Source organism: Passer domesticus, chromosome Z (assembly GCF_036417665.1).
Source record: "Passer domesticus isolate bPasDom1 chromosome Z, bPasDom1.hap1, whole genome shotgun sequence".
NCBI classification, from domain to species: Eukaryota; Metazoa; Chordata; class Aves; order Passeriformes; family Passeridae; genus Passer; species Passer domesticus.
In genome coordinates this window covers 21,947,507-21,964,952 of record NC_087512.1, presented here as the reverse complement: position 1 = coordinate 21,964,952, position 17,446 = coordinate 21,947,507, and the positions used below count along the sequence as shown (strand labels likewise).

Genomic DNA, 17,446 nt, shown 5'->3' with positions numbered 1-17,446 from the left:
TGCTATAAAAGAGAAATCTAGTAATCTTAATAAAAAGACATTGCTAGTGGTCAAACTTATGCTATGTTAGTTGGAAAAGGACAATTGAGGTTTCTCTTTTCCTTATCCCAGGGAATTTTAGATCAAAGAAAGTAAAGCGCGATTTCCCTTTTTGCATGTTTGTAATGTGTTCATTGGCTTCTCTGCTAAAATGAAGCCAAAAATCCTTTGGTGTTATATTTACTGAATTTATAGTGTGCTACTGATCTCTGCCTTGTTCTAAAAGCAGTAGAAGAAGTCCCTATTCTTTGTGCTGGAACTTGTGAGATCTAGAAAAAAATTAAACACTTGGCTCTAATCAGATTCTCTGTCTAAGTGAGGTTTCACTTGAAACCCACAGTCAGAATGTATACTTATCCCATCTAATGCTACTTATCATCACATATCTGTCACTTGCTATTTGATATGAAACAGGAAGAAGTTTTCTGAAAAGATGGAGCTAAGCCTAAGACAAGCCCAGGAAAAACACAGTTCAAAGTGTGATCAAAATATAAGTCTTTTAAGATCAGCTGAGCAAAGCAGACCTAGTATGAGAGAAGAAAAAGAAAGGTGCAAACCCAGATGTACATTTATTTTTTAAGTACTACTTTATCTTCACTTTACTTCCTGTTTTCCATCTGTGCCTTTGTAACTGTCAGCATCATTACAGCTTGAGATTGTAAGGATAAATGGAAAGGTTAAGTTATAGGTAGTAATTTTCTAGATATCCTGCAATTGAATAGCATCCTTAAAAATTAATATGTTTTTCAAATTATTTTCTTATTTATTTATTTCTAAATCCAAGTGGTAGGCTATGTGTAGGCTAAAACACCCACAAAGGAGCTGAGAAGAGACAGTGGCAGGAGGGGGAGGCTACCAAGCCCATCAGAGGGGCTGGCAGCTCACTTAATGCCCATTTGCTTACAAGGAGCCAGATCAAGGGCTTTTGAGGAATGATCACCTTGTCTGGTCCCTCCTGAAAAACACAAAAAATTAAATGGAAGGGGAGGAGTAGTCTTGTACATAAGGAGTAGTCTCACAGTGTGTTTGATACAACTTTTCATGATGAGATATGGCAGACAGAAAAACAAGACATTCCTGGAGCATTCTTAATGAAGGGAATATCTGCATTCTTAATAAGCTTCTGATTTTTTTTTTTGTTTAAATTGGAAATAAAATTTTTATTTCAGAGCTGTGAAAACTAGACAAAGGTGTGAGTTCAGCTGCAGTCTCATAATACGGTGTAAAGATGAAATCTGTTTGAATGTGATTCCTGGGAATCATTGGGTCTCCGCCTAAATGATTACAGGCCTATCAAAAGTTCTACTTCAGTGTTCCATCTACAAGCCTGTAATGGGGTTTTGTACATGCTGTGATCAACAGCTGTGGCCTTGGTAGTGAGCTAATAAGAAACAGGTTACAGAAATTAGGTGGGATTTCATTTCTTTAAATCTGGGCTAGCCTTCTGTCTTTCTATCTTTGGCTTCTAGTTCAGGGAGAAAGAAGCTCTGCAGATATGCTGAGGAAAAGTACCATGGAACTAGCAATATTATTACTCAACTTTTAAACAAGAGACTAAAATTTGATCAAATTATTTTGATTTTATTTCTCTTTACCTTTCAACTCATATATGCAGATACTATTTTGCGCTTTAGGTTTACCTGGAACCAAGATGAATATTTCTAGAACATTCTACATTGTATTTAAAAAAAAAGCATATTTTGGAACTGAACATATGTAAATTATCTTAATATCATATTTTTAATTATCAAACTATCAAACTATCCTATATTTTAGAACTGCTCACTGTAAGTTAAATCAGAAGGGTTGCTGACGTTGCCAACATGGAGAAAGCTACTGTTTAAGGAGCCCTTATTTAAACACAGATTTCTACATGCAGAATTAGAAATTACATCTACTTGTTTACAATGTTTCCTTCTTAAACCTTGAGGAAGGGAGACAGGCCACTGTCAGACTTAGACATGTAGTTTTTGAGGAAGGGGAGGGAACAAAATTGGAGTTCATTACAACCCTATTAGCCAGATATTTACATCCTTGAACAGACATCTAAAGATAAAACACAGCCGTGTGATTAAAAGTGATTATCAAAGTGTGCAAAATTGAGAGATAAAGAACTATACCTTAATCAGCGATCCTTTGTATTAGTTTCTTACACCAAAAAAATTGAAGAGCTAACCTGTACTTCAACCTAAGTGAACAATCAATCTGATCATGCCTCAGCCTGTATTGATACTGGGGGTTGCCCCAACCCAGGTGAAAAACCTTGCATTCAGTCTTGTTGAACTTCCTGAGGTTCATGGCGACCCAGTTCTTAAGCTTGTCCTGGTCCCCCTGGGTGAAATCCCATCACTCAGGTGTGTCAGTCACACCACTCAGGTTGGTGTCATCTCCAAACTTGCTGAGACCGCACTTGGTCTCCTCATCTATGTCTTAATGAAGATATCAAACCCTAGTGGTCCCGTTGTAGACCCCCTGGGGACACCAGTCATCACTGATCTTCATTTGGACTGTGGACCAATATTCTCTACAGGTTGCCATCTAGCTTGTCCATCTAACTGTCTACTCATCAAATCCATTTCTCTCAATTTAGAGAGAGAAACAGCGGCAAGGTGAGGCTGACAGGCCAGTAGTTTCCAGGATCCCATTCACATTTTTAAAACATGTGTGCAATACTTCCCTTTTTTCACTGAGGACTCCAGCAATAAAAAAATCAAGGATGGTATGAAGCATAAAGTAAGCAGGAGAAGAAACAAAACAGCTAATTTTAAGATTAATCCATGTAGGAAACCCACAATTTGTCTGTGAAGAGGAGAAAAATAACTATCTAATTGTTCAGTGTTTTGCAATGATTCTGGATTATACATAGCCTGAAGTCTTGTGGGCAAACCAGTATTGGCTGAAGGAAGTTTGTAACAAAAAAGGAGGAAAAAAGAATAAAACCTTTATTTGACCTAGAAATTAATTGTCAACTTTTGTAATAAAGTTCTTTATATTTTACAGACACAAAGAAGGAATGTACTTTCTGTCCTGAGAAATGAGCTTTAATGCAAACTGCTGAGGTCCTTCTGTTTGACATTAATTTTCTAAACAGTTTTATATTTTAAAAAGTTTTAAAGACTTCTCCTGTGAAACCTTAGATAAACAGGCCTATAACTATTATTTTCTTAGTGTGAGCTATTTCATTAATCAAGTTATAAAGATAAAATAAGGAAAAATGTAAATGTTGTTTTTTGTGTTTAAGACAAAGAAGAGCATATTAAATATTTTACAGATTCAGAAGCTTGGCACAAAATAAGAGAAAATGGCTTCTATGTCATCTTCCTCTAACACTTTATTTCTAATGACAGTATAAAAAACATAAGTTATAAAACCAGTAATCTATGAAAAATTATAATAATTTCACAGAATTGTTGTAGTTTTTCTACTTTAGAAATTTAATAATTACTACCCAGGATGACAGTGCTAACAGGAAAACTGTTTGGAATTCTGGATCCTGTTGTTAAAAAACCTCAGCATCTTCAAACAGGTCTTTAATGCAATGTATAGGAGTATTGCACCTAGGACCAAATACATTCTGCAGCTTTATTTGCTCTGCTACTTCTGATACTATAATCTTGATGAAGTAACAAGAAAATCAGCATCTAAACCTGACCATATTTCCTGTGCTTTTAAAAATTATGCTAAGCACATAGTTTTATTAACTTTCTGATTGTTTCTTAAGGAAATTGACAAATGGTATCTAAGTATTCTCAAATAATAGTCAAGTATCGCTAATATTTTCAAAACACTTTAAACAGGTTAATAGATCCCATATTTTACAATTTAATAATTTAATGGATCAGAATTTTGTCTTGAAATTCAATGTTATAACTCACTTTGGGTGTCCAGTTTCCAAAGTCTTGGAATAATTTTTTTCTGGTTTTTATTTTTGTTTATTTCTTTCTTTCTTGTCTCCCATGTAGCATTGTATGGCATTGTATAGCATTTACTAAAATGAAAAGTGTTATGCAGATACAGGTCCAGAGAAAAATGCTCCAGATTATCACTTATCAGCCTTGAGTATGAAACCAGACTCTTCTTTCTGGAGTTCTGGCTTTGTTCAAATATTTCTCCCAGTGTTTTTGGCCAGGCTCAGTGCTTTCAGAAGACAGCCTTTTGTACTTCATGTGCAGCCTTGATTCACCCTCCAAGCCTCAAACTTACAGAGTGGGGCAGAGGTCATTAATGAAAAATTGTTTTGTGATCATTAAAGTATGCAACATAAGATCATCGACACATGAAGGAAGGGAGGATTGCAGACTCATAGGGAGTGTCCTGAGGTTCAGGCTCTCCCTGCTGAAATGCTTTTACTTCCCTCAGTTTAAGGAATTGCCACGTTCACAGGAAAGGAATGTGGTGGTGTTTAGTCTCTTAGGCTGGAATCAACATTTACACAAGAAAATGTTAGACAAGTAAGTAAATAGCTATTTACCCAACCTCAGGATTAACTCCATAGTTACAATGTTAACTTAGATGAACTCCTGAACGATTTTTTCCTTTCATTTCGTACTTCATCTCAAGACTGAGACTCAGTCCTCCCAGATTCTGTCTTGGATATAAAATGATACATGTAATACTGAACTTGCCCTGAGGTTTTGCTCAGATTCAGCCCCCTCTCTTACAAATACAAGCACAAACAGAATTGAACATCACTTGTGCTTGTGGCTTGTTCACAACCCCTACCTGCCTTGGGCTTCTGGGCAAGGTTCAGGCTCCCAACAGGGAGCAGAAATTTTAATGACTGTCCTGCTGCTAAAATATATACAGAATGTTATACTGTTGTGAGACGAATGTTGGACTGATGATTTGGGATTTGATTCTAAGAATGTGTATAACTGCTTTGTGAACTGAAAACTATTTTTTCAAATAAGAAAACTGAGAATTTCAAAAGCATGCACAAATTATTGCTATTTCTTATCTGAAACAAGAGAGGATGGTTTTAAGAACTTTCTGAATGGTAGTAATTTTACAGAGAATATTATTAGCCTTGGCTTTGAGAAGTGCCTTTGTAAAAGAGCGATGTTCTTTCAGCTCCCTTCCCTACTAGATCTGACCTGAGCATACATAAACAGGTGGCTGAATTAATGTTGCGTAAGTAGGTCTTAGTTTCATATAGTTGTTATTCTTGAATGATTGATTTTGAAAATCATACTGCTCTCTCCGAGATGCTTTTTTCATTCAATATAGAATGAAATTTCCCGCTCATCAAAGCAAGTGCTTTGAATTAAGCGAGTAATTGGCAGCAGTAATAGGTTGCTGTCCTCTACATGGATCTTAGATGTTTTGACAGTGGTTTTCATAAATCTAGTTGGTGAGGGAACAGGGAAGTCTAAGATGATTATTTTCACTAAGATCATGTTTTTTTTAAGTTCTCAATTTTTTTTTCTAACCTTTTTTTGCCTCAGAAAGAGCTAGATAGCTAGACCATTTTGACTGGCACATTAAGTATGGCCTGCATGCCTACAGAGGCTGCTCCTCCCAAGGTCTCGGATTGCGTTACTGTCTTACAAAAACCCGAAAAATTGTCAAGGTGTGTGTCTTTACCTCTTACAGATCGGGACACAAAATAAAAGCTAGTCTTTTATTACTAGCATTAGCATAAGTTCTGGGGTAGTGCTATAGAGGAAAATTCTTAATCTTGCTATTTAATATATTGCAAGCAGGCATCCTGGGATTTTTTTGTAGTTAAACAGTAAAAAGTTTAAAAATGCCAGGATTTAAAGTTGCTTATTGCTGAGTGGAGTTTATCATTTGAGGCTCAATAATGTGCTAAATGCACAGTATGGCTTTTCATTCAGAGCTGGCACATGTCCTGCTGGCTCTGGGTGGAATTTTCATGTGCCTGCCTGCAAAATGCCATGTAAACAAATACTATGGGGGGCAATTCCAAGAATATGTAATGGCTAGATGCACAAGAGCATGTTGTATCAGAGTAATGGGATATCTTCCTTAGTGGCACATGCCTTCACCCCTTGTTTAAGGTGTTCCATAGCTTGGTGTCTGGGGGAAAAAGAATATGAGAATATGAGAAAAGGCATAGATGAGGTATGGATTCTAAGCCTCAGGACAGACATAGGTATATGCACCCTGGTCTCCACATTCTGGACACTGGTCATTGTTGAGGAGCAGAATGAGTTAAATGACATGAACAGCATGGCTGATTGTTTGTGCAGCAACAACCTTGAAGCTGATCACGTGGCATGAACTGCATCCAAGAAAATGGAACATCTCATCCTGTTCGTATATGCAGTGTAACCACAGCATGCTCAGTTCATGAGGCAAGCACAATAACATGTTACCTATAAGAGTTAAGTGGAGCATCTTATCACAGCTTTGGAAAGTACAAATATAAGTGCTTGAAACCAATAAAAGTCTTTACATTAACACTGCAGAGTCCATGCCTTATTCCACTGTCAGGTTGTAATCATAGGGTAGGAGATAATGATGATATTTCCTTTGTGTCTTTTCTGGAAATGTATGTGATCTAGGTGCATATACCAATAAGTGAGAAAAAGTCAACATCTGTATTCTGAAATTAAGGTTTAACCTGGTCCAGCCCCACTTAATGCAGCTAAAGTGGTATGTATTTAGGCACATACCTAAATCTGAGTTAGTTTCTTAGTAACTTTGGTTATTTACAAACATAGGTAGGGAGGTTTAAAGAAAAAGGTTTCCATGGGTATCTAAATGGATGCAAGTCTTGAGCCTCATTATGAGCTTAATGCATTGACTTCCCCTGTACTGATAGAAACCAAAAAATACTTCTCTTTGTTTGCCTGAAGGTCATCCTTAAACCATTTTCCTGTGCTAATTAAATAACATTATGAAAGAAAAAAACATCTTTTTAAACTGTATTTGTGAGCTGATTGTTCTTGCAAAAGAATTACTCCGAATTTGAGTAACGCCAGAAACTTTTTTAAGAGGGATGAGTCCTGAGGATAAGCATTGATTTTTGTGGGTTTTGGCTAGCTAGAGCATAGTATCTGGGTGTTTGGGGTTTTTTAAACTATATTCCAAGTTTCTCTTAGTTTCTCTTCCCTCTGGAGTAAGCTATGCCCTTTGGAAGCTTGAAAAGGAAGAATAAGATTTGATGCATGTTTGTGCAAAACAATTCAGTTAATAGCTGAAAGGGATAGTTCTGTAAAAGTGGCATGATTTATAAAGCAAAAGGTCAGCTTGGAGTTTTAGAAGCCTTAAGAAATGGATGATTACAGTGCACCATATGTGATCAGAGATAGCATAGTTTGTACCTGCAATTGCTTTTTCAACCTTTGTACTCTGTGCATCCATGGATTGCTCAGAGGCCCCTGAGGCCATCCAAGATGAGATGGTCTGACCTGCTAAAATGAAGAATAAAAATATAAGGTAAAAAACCCAAAACCCATAAACCTACCAACTAATGAAAAAACAACAACAACAAAAAAACCCAAAAAATAGTCTAGGCAAAGAAAGTGTGTCAACACTTGAGTTAGAAGCTATTCTGTGTTGAATCACAAAAGCATCACATCTCTTATTTGTTTTTGATCTTATTGTATATAACTAGCAAATCGTCCATATGGCTGTGTGTTAATTTCTTTGTTCAATCAATGTTTTCAAAGGCTGTAAGAAAATGGAAGAAATAAAGAGTGAAAAGGCAGTCCATAGCTTCTTATCTTCCAGAGAGTTTGACTGTGTAGTTTAGAATGCACAGATACTAAATGACAGACAATGACAATTCAGAATGGTGCTACATAGAGCTGGCCTTATAAAATATTGGAGATGCTAAGATGGCTATTTTTATTGTTTCTCTTTTCACAATTTTTACATTTAAAAATTATTTCTATTGAACTTTCTGTACTACTCTTGTACATTAGAATTAGAAATTGACTTTCATAATTCAGTGCACTTCTTTTTTCCCAAATGTGCTTTTGCTATCCTATGATAAATACAGTTCTGAATTTGTGTGTTAATTGGTTTATGACCTTGTATGAAACTTTTGCTGTGATACTGGTACACAGATTTAGTACACAAATACTTTATGCATTTTTAGCAGACAAAAAAAAAAAAAAGTGGTTCCAGATTCCAATTTGCTGGTACTTGTACAGGCAATTTTTGCTGCATGGTAAACATTTCTTTGCTTTTGGTTTTCTTTTTTTCTTTTCCTCAGTGAATCCAGCTCTTTCTCATTGCTGCTGTTATCAAAGGGCAGGCTCCATGGAGCTTTGATTAACCTCTCCTAGCTGGTGGCATCCCTGTCATAGAACCATAGGACCCTCCTGACTTTTAAGGTCCCTTCCAACCCAAACCATTCTATGATTCTATGATGTATGTATTTTAAGCTCATGTTAGTTTTCTGATCATCAGAAATGTTGTCCATAACAAGAAGTTGACATGGGGATTAGGCCAGTTATAAGTGCCACTTAATGAACTAAACATGTCACTGAAACTAAAAATAGTGCTATTTCTTTTATTGTTGCATACTGATGAAGTGTGCCAGTCTTTTAACACCACTTCCCACAGAAACTCTTTCCCCCTCTAGAAAAGATAAATTATGTGACAAGACTCTGGACAAGAGTGTGCACAGGCTTGCAGATAAGAAGGGTGAAAGCCTTTATTTAAGTATAAATGTTTTGTGGCTCTGCCTCTTCCTATGATTGTGGCTATGCTTTTCTAAGATCCATCTTGTTAATAATCCTCATACCTCTGTTTTGAAAAAATATCTTCCATGGTTTTTAGTACTTTTCTCCACCAGTAATGGGAAGTGGTATGAGAGAAGATCTTCAAAGAAGTTAGTGAACTAATTGACTACCTGAATCTCAGCTCCATGTGCCAAATCACTTTGTGGCAAGAAAATTGGTGTTTGGAATATTTTTAAATTTGGCAGATCAAATTTTGTACTCAAGAGTCTAAGTGCACAAATAGAGAACTCTAGTTAAGTATTTCTGACCTTCTGATCACAGATGTTCTTTAATTACTAAAGCTAATAAATTTTTATAAATAGATAGTACAAATTAAAAATACAAACTAATGTCCTCCAGAGTAAACTAACAGTGTAATTTAGAGGAATTAATTTTGTGGAGTGCTTTGGGAGAGAAAAGGGAGAGATTGCACACATCCACTTACTGCCTTTAGTCTTTTGACCTTAAATGAATCTCTTTAATTTTTTCCCCTTTTATCTCACTTTGACCATACAAACTGTGGTGTTTGCATTTATAAAAGTGCTTACTTATTAAAGACACTTTTGAAAGTGTCCCTTCAATATTGAGTTGTGACTCTTTCAGTGGTGTCCTACTGCTGTTCTGTAATCTCTGAGCACTTGTCTTCATGGCTTGTAGCACTTTTGAAATTTCTCTTAAGTGATCAGATGTATCTTCTGGGCTGTTCAATTGCTTTCTGCTTCTGTGAGGTTGGAGCCTGCCACTGGAGTGAACCCATTCATACTGTACTGACTGATGCAGCTGTCTGTGATAGGTGCTTTATCAGGATGAACTGCTCTCTTCAACTAAAAATGTGACAATCAACATGAATACAGATATGGGATATCTTCTTGCCTTAAACACAGATAAATGGCCTTTACTGCTTGTCCCCTTTTCTACTGCTAGGTGATCAGTATTAAAGGTGAACAGAGAAAGAAACAAAAAACAAGTTTTGAAAATGTGAGTTCCCTATCTTCCCTTTTTATTTCCATATCTTGTATCAGTGTCACACAAATTTTTTATCTTTTCTAGTGAGCCTTTCCTATATCTGTGTCTACAGCTCAATGCGTTTGTTGTCTGGCTCCTTCCTTCCTCTATTGAGTGTGGTAATTGCATGAATTCTTTCTCTGGCCCTTTTGTAATACCCTGTTCTCCGTAACCTGTCATAAATCTTTTCTATAAGGTTTACAGTTGTCCTCTCTTCCGCTGGATATTCAAGTCATCTGGGTCTAGTGCTTTGTTGGCTTTCAGGAGTTCTAATTGCCTTCTTATCTGCTTTATGATGAGGGTAAAGCTTTTCAACTATTCACTCCCCCAAGCCTAAGAAAACATACCTCTAGTCCCTAGGATGCTTTCTTCGTTCATTATGTGTGGACTGTCAAGAAAAAAAAAGTACACCTGCAATATATTGACCATCTATCACTAGTTTCCTTCTTTGATCAGTTAGTGTTCCTCCTGTATAATTTCTTTCTCTTTTGATGGTATGCCTTCATTTGTGTTCTTGTGGTGTTTTCAGAGGTTTTTTTTGGGTGGTCTGGTTTTTTTTTGGTTTGGTCTGGTTTTATTTGGTTTTGGGGTTTTGTTTTGTTGTGGTTTGTTTGTTTGTTTGCTTGGGGTTTTTTTGTGTTTGATTTTTTTTTGTTTTTTTGCTATCCTTTCTTAAATTTTCCATTTATGAACTGTCTTAAGTAATTATATGCTATAATTACTTTGGTTTCATCCCATATATCTTATTAATTTCTTCTCTGGGAAACATGAATTTCTGACAACCTACTCCCTTTCTTCCTTGCTGATTCTGCTTTTTTTCCCCAGAATTTTATGTTATTTTATGTTTATGATGCATGTTTTTGGAAAAATGGCACAGAAAAAACACCGTTCATATAACTAAATGTGTATCTATATGATTTTGCCTATAACTATTTCAGTAACTCTATCTATTATTTCCTTGCCAAGTGATTAAAATCTTGTTTTACTGATTGCCTAGAACTAAAACCCAAAAAGCCTATTGGACCTGTCACGCAAACAAACAGACAGTCAAATTTCTTGCATTTTTCAAAGCTCTCACTGCATGTTCTAAAGTGGATGTGTGGTGTGTTTGGTTTTGGTTGTTTGCAGCTGTTTTTTGTGTGCGTGCTAACACCTTACTCGGTATGGGAGGGGGAATGGAATGAATATTGGCTGAGTGTAAATGTCTGAATCCCAAGGAATTGCACAGGAGATTAGGAAATGTGAACTCAATCTGAACAATCAGGTCCTATTTCAGCATATGAAAATGAAAAAAGTAATGTAATGTAATGTAGTGAAAAAGTATGTAATGTAAAAGTATGAATCATAAAGGTTTAGTTTTACTTGTCCTTTCCCTCTGAAATCTATCAAATGATAATCTGACATTTGCAGAAGAAACAAAGTCATTTGATTTCCAGATACTTTCAGTAAAACATTCCCTTTCATAAATGTTTAGCATCCACATTTATTTATTGCTTTTTAATGTTATTAAATCTATTTAGCTATTACATTTATTTATTGCTATTCCAGCCTCTATTGCTATTTTTTTTGGTAAAAGTTATATAGTCCAGGACATTGCATATCAGACCAGGAAGGACAGAGTGAAGTCACTGCCCGTGGTTCCCATATATGGAGGGAAGGAATAGCTGCTTGTTGGAAGAATCTGCAGAAGCACCAAGAGACAGGAAGTAATGTCTTCTTGCTGTTGTTTGTTGTTGTTGTTGTTGTTGTTTTGCATTGTTCAAAAGAATTTCTCCCTTCCCCAAAGGGATAATGTCTTATATCACTCTGATGACTGTGATAATGAACAGGTTACAATGATCTGGAGAAAAAGCCTATTATCTTGATTTGAGATTCCCAGTTTAAAAAACAAAAGAACTTTGGCTTCTGACAATTTTTTGTACTTCCATAATAAGTTTTGTGTTAAAGGTGCATTTTTAACTTCTTATATATTGCTAATGGTCCTTGTTTATGTTCTATGCCCTTTTTGAGTCATCTTCCATTGCCCAAATCCGCTAGGGAAGCTGTAGAAGTCCTTTATTTTGGATAGATGGAGAAGGATTTTACAAGATCCCATAAAAGGTGACTTTTCTCTCAGTGTTTGTGACTAAACTGTACCTAATCTGAGCTCATAAGACAAGGCGATCCTTGTCTTATCACTTGTTAGTTGGGAGAAGAGACAGACCTCACCTTTCTATGCACCCTTTTTGGCAGTTTTAGACAGCAAAAAGATCTCTCCTGAGGCTCCTTTTCTCCGGGATAAACAACCCCAGCTCCCTCAGCTGCTCCTCACTGGACCTGTTCTCCAGACCCTGCCCCAGCTCCACTGCCCTTCTGTGGACTCTCTCCAGCACCAGAATGATCTTCCTGTAGTAAAGAGCCCAAAATTAAACAGAGCACTGGAGCTGTGGCCTCAGCAGTGCCCAGTACAGGGGACAATCCCTGCCCTGGCCCTGCTGCCCACACCATGGCTGATCCAGGCCAGGATGCCTTTGGCCTTCTTGGCCACCTGGGCACAGCCTGGCTCATGTTCAGCTGCTGTCACCAGCACCCCCAGGTCCTTTCCAGCCTCTCTGTCCCAGCCTGTGGCACTGCCTGGGGTTGCTGTGACCCAGGGGCAGGACCCAGCACTGGGCCTTGTTGAACCTCACACCATTGGCCTCAGCCCATGATCCAGCCTGCCCAGATCCCTCTGCAGAGCCTCCCTGCCCTCCAGCAGATCAGCACTCCCACCCAGCTTGGTGTCACTAGCAAACTGACATGCATCTTCCCTGTCCCGGTCACAAATAAAGGTATTAAACAAGAGTGGCCCCACCACTGAGCTCTGGGTACCACCACCTGTGACTGGCCACCAGCTGGAGGTAACTCCATTCTCTACCACTCTTGGGGCCCAGCCATCCAGACAGTTTTTAACCCATGAACTGTGCAGCTGTCCAAGCCACAAGCTTGATTTCTCCAGGGGAAAGCAGTGGGAGACAGTGTCAAAGGCTTTAATAAATTCCAAGGAGACAACATCCACAGGCTTTTTTCACACTCCCATAGAAAGGGATCAGGTTTGTCAAGCACGACCTGCATTTTACGAATCTGGGCTGACTGGGCCTGATCCCTCATCTGGCATGAGCTGCATGATCACACTCAAGATATTCTGCTCCCTAACCTTCCCTGGCACTGAAGTCAGGCTGATGGGCCTGTAGTTCCCTGCATCTGCCTTCCAGCCACTCTTGTAGATTGGCATCATACATACTAATTTCCAGTCAACTGGAAACTCCATGGTTCACCAGGACTAATAGTAAATGATTGAAGGTGGCCAAAAGAAGAAGTAGAGGAAACCTATTTGAAAATAAGGATGACCAAGGAGAAAGGAACTTTTAGAGAAACCCTAAAAAGAGAAAAGGAGAGAGAGAAAATGAGGAGAGAAAATAAGAGAGAAATTGAGCTTTGTAATCTATTTGACTTTTATCCCCTCATAATTTTTCTTTTCCTTTGCAACACATAATTCTAAATAGACCTTTTATGCTATAAAGAAGTCCAATAATGACTCCAGAATAGAGAGTATAATGACAATTATTTTGAAAGAATGACTACGACTTATTTCACACAGTAATTTTTTTTTTTAAATTTCATGGACTAATTAAGTTTATAGGCTAAGAATGAAATTATTTCCTCAGTGACTCCTTGGAGGGGAGGTGACTTTCCATTCAACAGTTTCTAAGAAGATGGACAGAGAAAATAACTTTTCAACAGCAACAATATATTTTTTAGCTGTAAGGTTGATTTACATGAGAATGGATTGAATGAGATCTTAGTTGGATTTTTCATTAGCTTTCAAATCTGTTTTTATTTTATGAAACATGCTTTTCTTTCACTTTCAGAGAGAAAACATTCATATGCCTTACCTTGCAGTTCATGATTAATTTTTGTGAAATACTGAGTACTAACTCTGTGATCATGTCATAATATGTTGATTGTGGTGAAGGAGAAAAAGCTGTAATCAGCCCAGAGACTTTTCTTTCAGCAACCTCCAAAGATATATGATGATACCCTTCAGATTGTTAATGAATGAAGAAAATCCATCTGAACCTTTTTTAATGTATTCACATTCAATCTATTTTGTGCATCAAATGGATTTAGAATCATAGAATCACAGAATGGTTTGGATTGAAAGGGATCTTAAAATCATCTTCTTTGAACCCACCTGCCATGGGCAGAGAGACCTTCTCCTAGGCCAGATTGCTCAGATCCCCAACCAGCCTGGCCTTGAACACCTCCAGGCATCCCTGCCTGGTATCTACCACTTCTCTGGGCAGATGGTTCCAGTGCCTCACCACCCTCACAGTGAAGAATTTTTTCATAACATCTAATATACACTCCTTAATTTGTCCTGTCACTGCATGCCCTTGTAAGAAGTCCCTCTCCTTCTTCCTTGTGGGTTCCCTTCAAGCACTGGAAGGTGATATAAGCCCTCCATGCACCCTTCCCTTCTCCAGGCTGAACAACCCCAAGTGTCTCGATGTGTTTTCACAGTGCTGTGATTAACTTATGGCTCTCCTCCGGACTCTTTCCTACAGGTCCATGCCCTTCCTACACTGGTTTCCATAGAGATGGAAAAAAATTTGTGTGGGGTACAGTAAGGCCAAGTGTTGGGTCCTGCACTTATGTCACAACAACTCCATTTGCTCCAGAAAAATATTCCCAGAATTCTGGTGAACGAGAATTCAGAAAACTACCTCTAAACATTACCAAATGGATGATGATATTTACTTGTTCTTCTCTCTCTTTCTTTTTCTTTCTTTCTTTCTTTCTTTCTTTCTTTCTTTCTTTCTTTCTTTCTTTCTTTCTTTCTTTCTTTCTTTCTTTCTTTCTTTCTTTCTTTCTTTCTTTCTTTCTTTCTTTCTTTCTTTCTTTCTTTCTTTCTTTCTTTCTTTCTTTCTTTCTCTTTCTTTCTTTCTTTCTTTCTTTCTTTCTTTCTTTCTTTCTTTCTTTCTTTCTTTCTTTCTTTCTTTCTTTCTTTCTTTCTTTCTTTCTTTCTTTCTTTCTTTCTTTCTTTCTTTCTTTCTTTCTTTCTTTCTTTCTTTCTTTCTTTCTTTCTTTCTTTCTTTCTTTCTTTCTTTCTTTCTTTCTTTCTTTCTTTCTTTCTTTCTTTCTTTCTTTCTTTCTTTCTTTCTTTCTTTCTTTCTTTCTTTCTTTCTTTCTTTCTTTCTTTCTTTCTTTCTTTCTTTCTTTCTTTCTTTCTTTCTTTCTTTCTTTCTTTTCTTTTTCTTTCTCTTCCCCCCCACTCCTTCCATTAGAAATGTAGTGTAATGTTTAGAGCTTTCAAGACTATGTCTGTTTCAAAACTCTCAAGTACTTTAGAATGGCTTTTAGGTCTCTAGCTAGTCTAAAACCAAAATCCTGAATTTGAGAGCTGATCTTGAAATATCAGGTTAGTACTCAATACCTAAAACTTCCCCTAGTTGTACCTGCATGCAAAATGCAATCAGGGCCCAAGTACTGAGCAGGGATATGCTCTCTTGGATTTTAGGGGGATGAACTGCTGTCTTCAAGCACTTAATTTCAGTTTTGTTAGTGAGCATGGGCCAGTGTAGAAAGAGACTGCAGCTGTATTATTGTGGAGGTGAGTTAAACTGCTTTCAAATATAATTGTCCCTGTCTGTCTTCTGCCTCCCTAGAGCCTAAGAGAAATTTGGCATGGGTGCTACGGAAAAATACTTGGTAAAGAGAAAAATGTCATGTTAGTAAAACCCATGCAATAAGATGGAAGCTTTAATACATGTTTTTCTGTTTGCTCTTCTTCCAAGACAGATTTTGGCCAAAAATGAAACCCCAAAACAAACACAGCTTCTTGGTAACAGTAACTTTTAATATCAAGTAAGCAGAAATATGTTAGGTAAAAGAGAAGCAACTGTTTTGATGCAACCAGTGTATAAAGAAGTGGTACTCTTTGCCTCTGACACCCTGTGCTTTGCTGTAACAGGAAAACAATTGTTTTTTCAAGAAACAGCATCACAGCATAAATGAGGTGCTAGCGGACAGAGGAGATAAGTTAGCCCTGTGTCTGAAGCAGCATGCAGGTGTTTCCAGCTAAGACAGACTGAGCTTCTGCAATGTGCTTCTCAGAAGTACAGCTCAGACTGCAGAACTTGGACATGGCTGTGTTTTGCTTGACAGGTTCTAAGTTCTGCTTGGGAGGGGAGATGCTGGCAATACAGTATGAATCCAGCTCAAGCTTGATGTAGGACTGCTTTCATTCAGTTATGAAAAGATTAATATTTAATTTTTCTCTTTAGACCTGAATTTTTTTTTTTTTCTGATAAACCTACAGTGAAAGGTTTCAGTCCTGTTTGTCATGCTAAAAATCATCTCATTTCAAAAAAATGATACTGGTGTGCCTTTTGTAGGAGATGTATCTCTGACTGTTGTTTGGCCAGCTGTTTCTTATTGTCCGGGGAACAAAAATTTGGAGTTCTAAGGCACAAACTACCCTTACAACAGCCACATCTGTTCTGATTAGGTAATGCCTACAGAAAAAGTCTTGTTGAAGAAATGCAGAAGTGTTCATTTATTCAGATGATATCATATTTGGGTCTGAGGAAAGCAGTGGCTCTGTTCAATAAGTATCTCATTTAAGAAGGATCAAAATTTTGAGGATGGGAAGAGATATTTCTACAGAAAGCATCAACAGCAGAACATGAAGACTAAGTTGATACCAAGGAGTAATCACATTATATGTCCAGTATCTCTCAGAAAACAACTGTCACTGTTTTTTACTTGTAACAGGTTGCTCTACTGCTATTGTAATTCCCAGGATTAAAGTCTTGTATGGAAACACTATTCCCCTAAACTGTACTGGTATACCAACCAGCAGGAACACAGAGAGGGAGTTGCTTCCCAGTTCAACAGACTTTTCAAGACAACAGGTATTGTTTTCCTTAGATTTTTTAAAATGAACTAGCAGGTCCCAGTCACAAAAACATGCCATTTGATTCCGGGAAGATGGCCAAATCAAGCTATCTAAAGTCTCGCTAATGTTCAGAGAAAGGTGCCAGAATCAAGGGCTAGTTATGGCAAAGACTGCACTACACAGGACAAATATATTTGGACCTGAAGAGTTACAACAATTCAGATAGAAGATGTTTTCTGATTATGTGTCCAATATTTCAAAAGATAAAAGAGGAGAGATTCACCATCAGCCTGACCACTGACTGAATATATTCTATTTTCACATTGAATGTTGGCGGTCTTTTTAGAAAGCATCCCATCTTACCGTATGTGCAGTTGACTTTCATAAATGTGAAATACTGTTTTTCACAGTCACCACTAAGTATTTCACACACTTAGCATCTCCCTTATCTTCCTTCTCTGTAGCCTGTGGGCTTCCAGTCAGTGGCAGTACACTTGATTAAAGTGTTAAAAAAAATGTGAAATCCATCCAAGAACAATGGCTGGAGGCACTTCCCTAGTGCAGACATGGCAGATCAGTTATCAAATGACAGATGAGAACGGTTGTTCTGACAATTTAATTATTTTCCTTTTCACTTTCTACCTTGGTAAGAGGAATTGTAACTATTCATATGAGGACTTACAAAAAATGAAATTGTTTTAGTTACTGTGTATACATGACACAGTTTGCCATGTCAACACAAGGAAGAATCTTCTACAGATTCCCTTTTTTCAGAAGGAGCTCCACA

The 17,446-nt window shown here is 37.4% G+C and overlaps 2 long non-coding RNA genes across 9 annotated transcripts in view; one reads left to right on the top strand and one right to left on the bottom strand.

Annotated features, from left to right (window-relative positions):
• The window catches only part of LOC135289442 (uncharacterized), a 28,185-nt gene extending 15,236 nt beyond the window's left edge, over positions 1-12,949 (bottom strand). For 4 of the 7 annotated variants that reach the window (XR_010352190.1, XR_010352193.1, XR_010352189.1 and 1 more), the window contains exons 1-3: positions 11,949-12,207; positions 9,284-9,559; positions 7,329-7,418 (exon numbers count right to left, since the gene is read on the bottom strand). This is a non-coding gene — a long non-coding RNA (uncharacterized LOC135289442). Of the gene's footprint in view, positions 1-7,328; positions 7,419-9,283; positions 9,560-11,948; positions 12,208-12,596 lie in introns of those variants that run through there. The other 3 variants (XR_010352192.1, XR_010352195.1, XR_010352194.1) reach the window with 3 other exon arrangements.
• LOC135289444 (uncharacterized) lies at positions 12,406-16,672 on the top strand. Of its 2 annotated transcripts, none has more exons than XR_010352196.1 (3): positions 12,406-12,619; positions 15,280-15,372; positions 16,536-16,672. It is a non-coding gene; the product is annotated as an uncharacterized LOC135289444 (long non-coding RNA). The 2 variants fall into 2 exon arrangements; XR_010352197.1 differs by lacking the exon at positions 12,406-12,619 and adding an exon at positions 14,983-15,180.
• Positions 16,673-17,446: the final 774 nt, after the last annotated feature.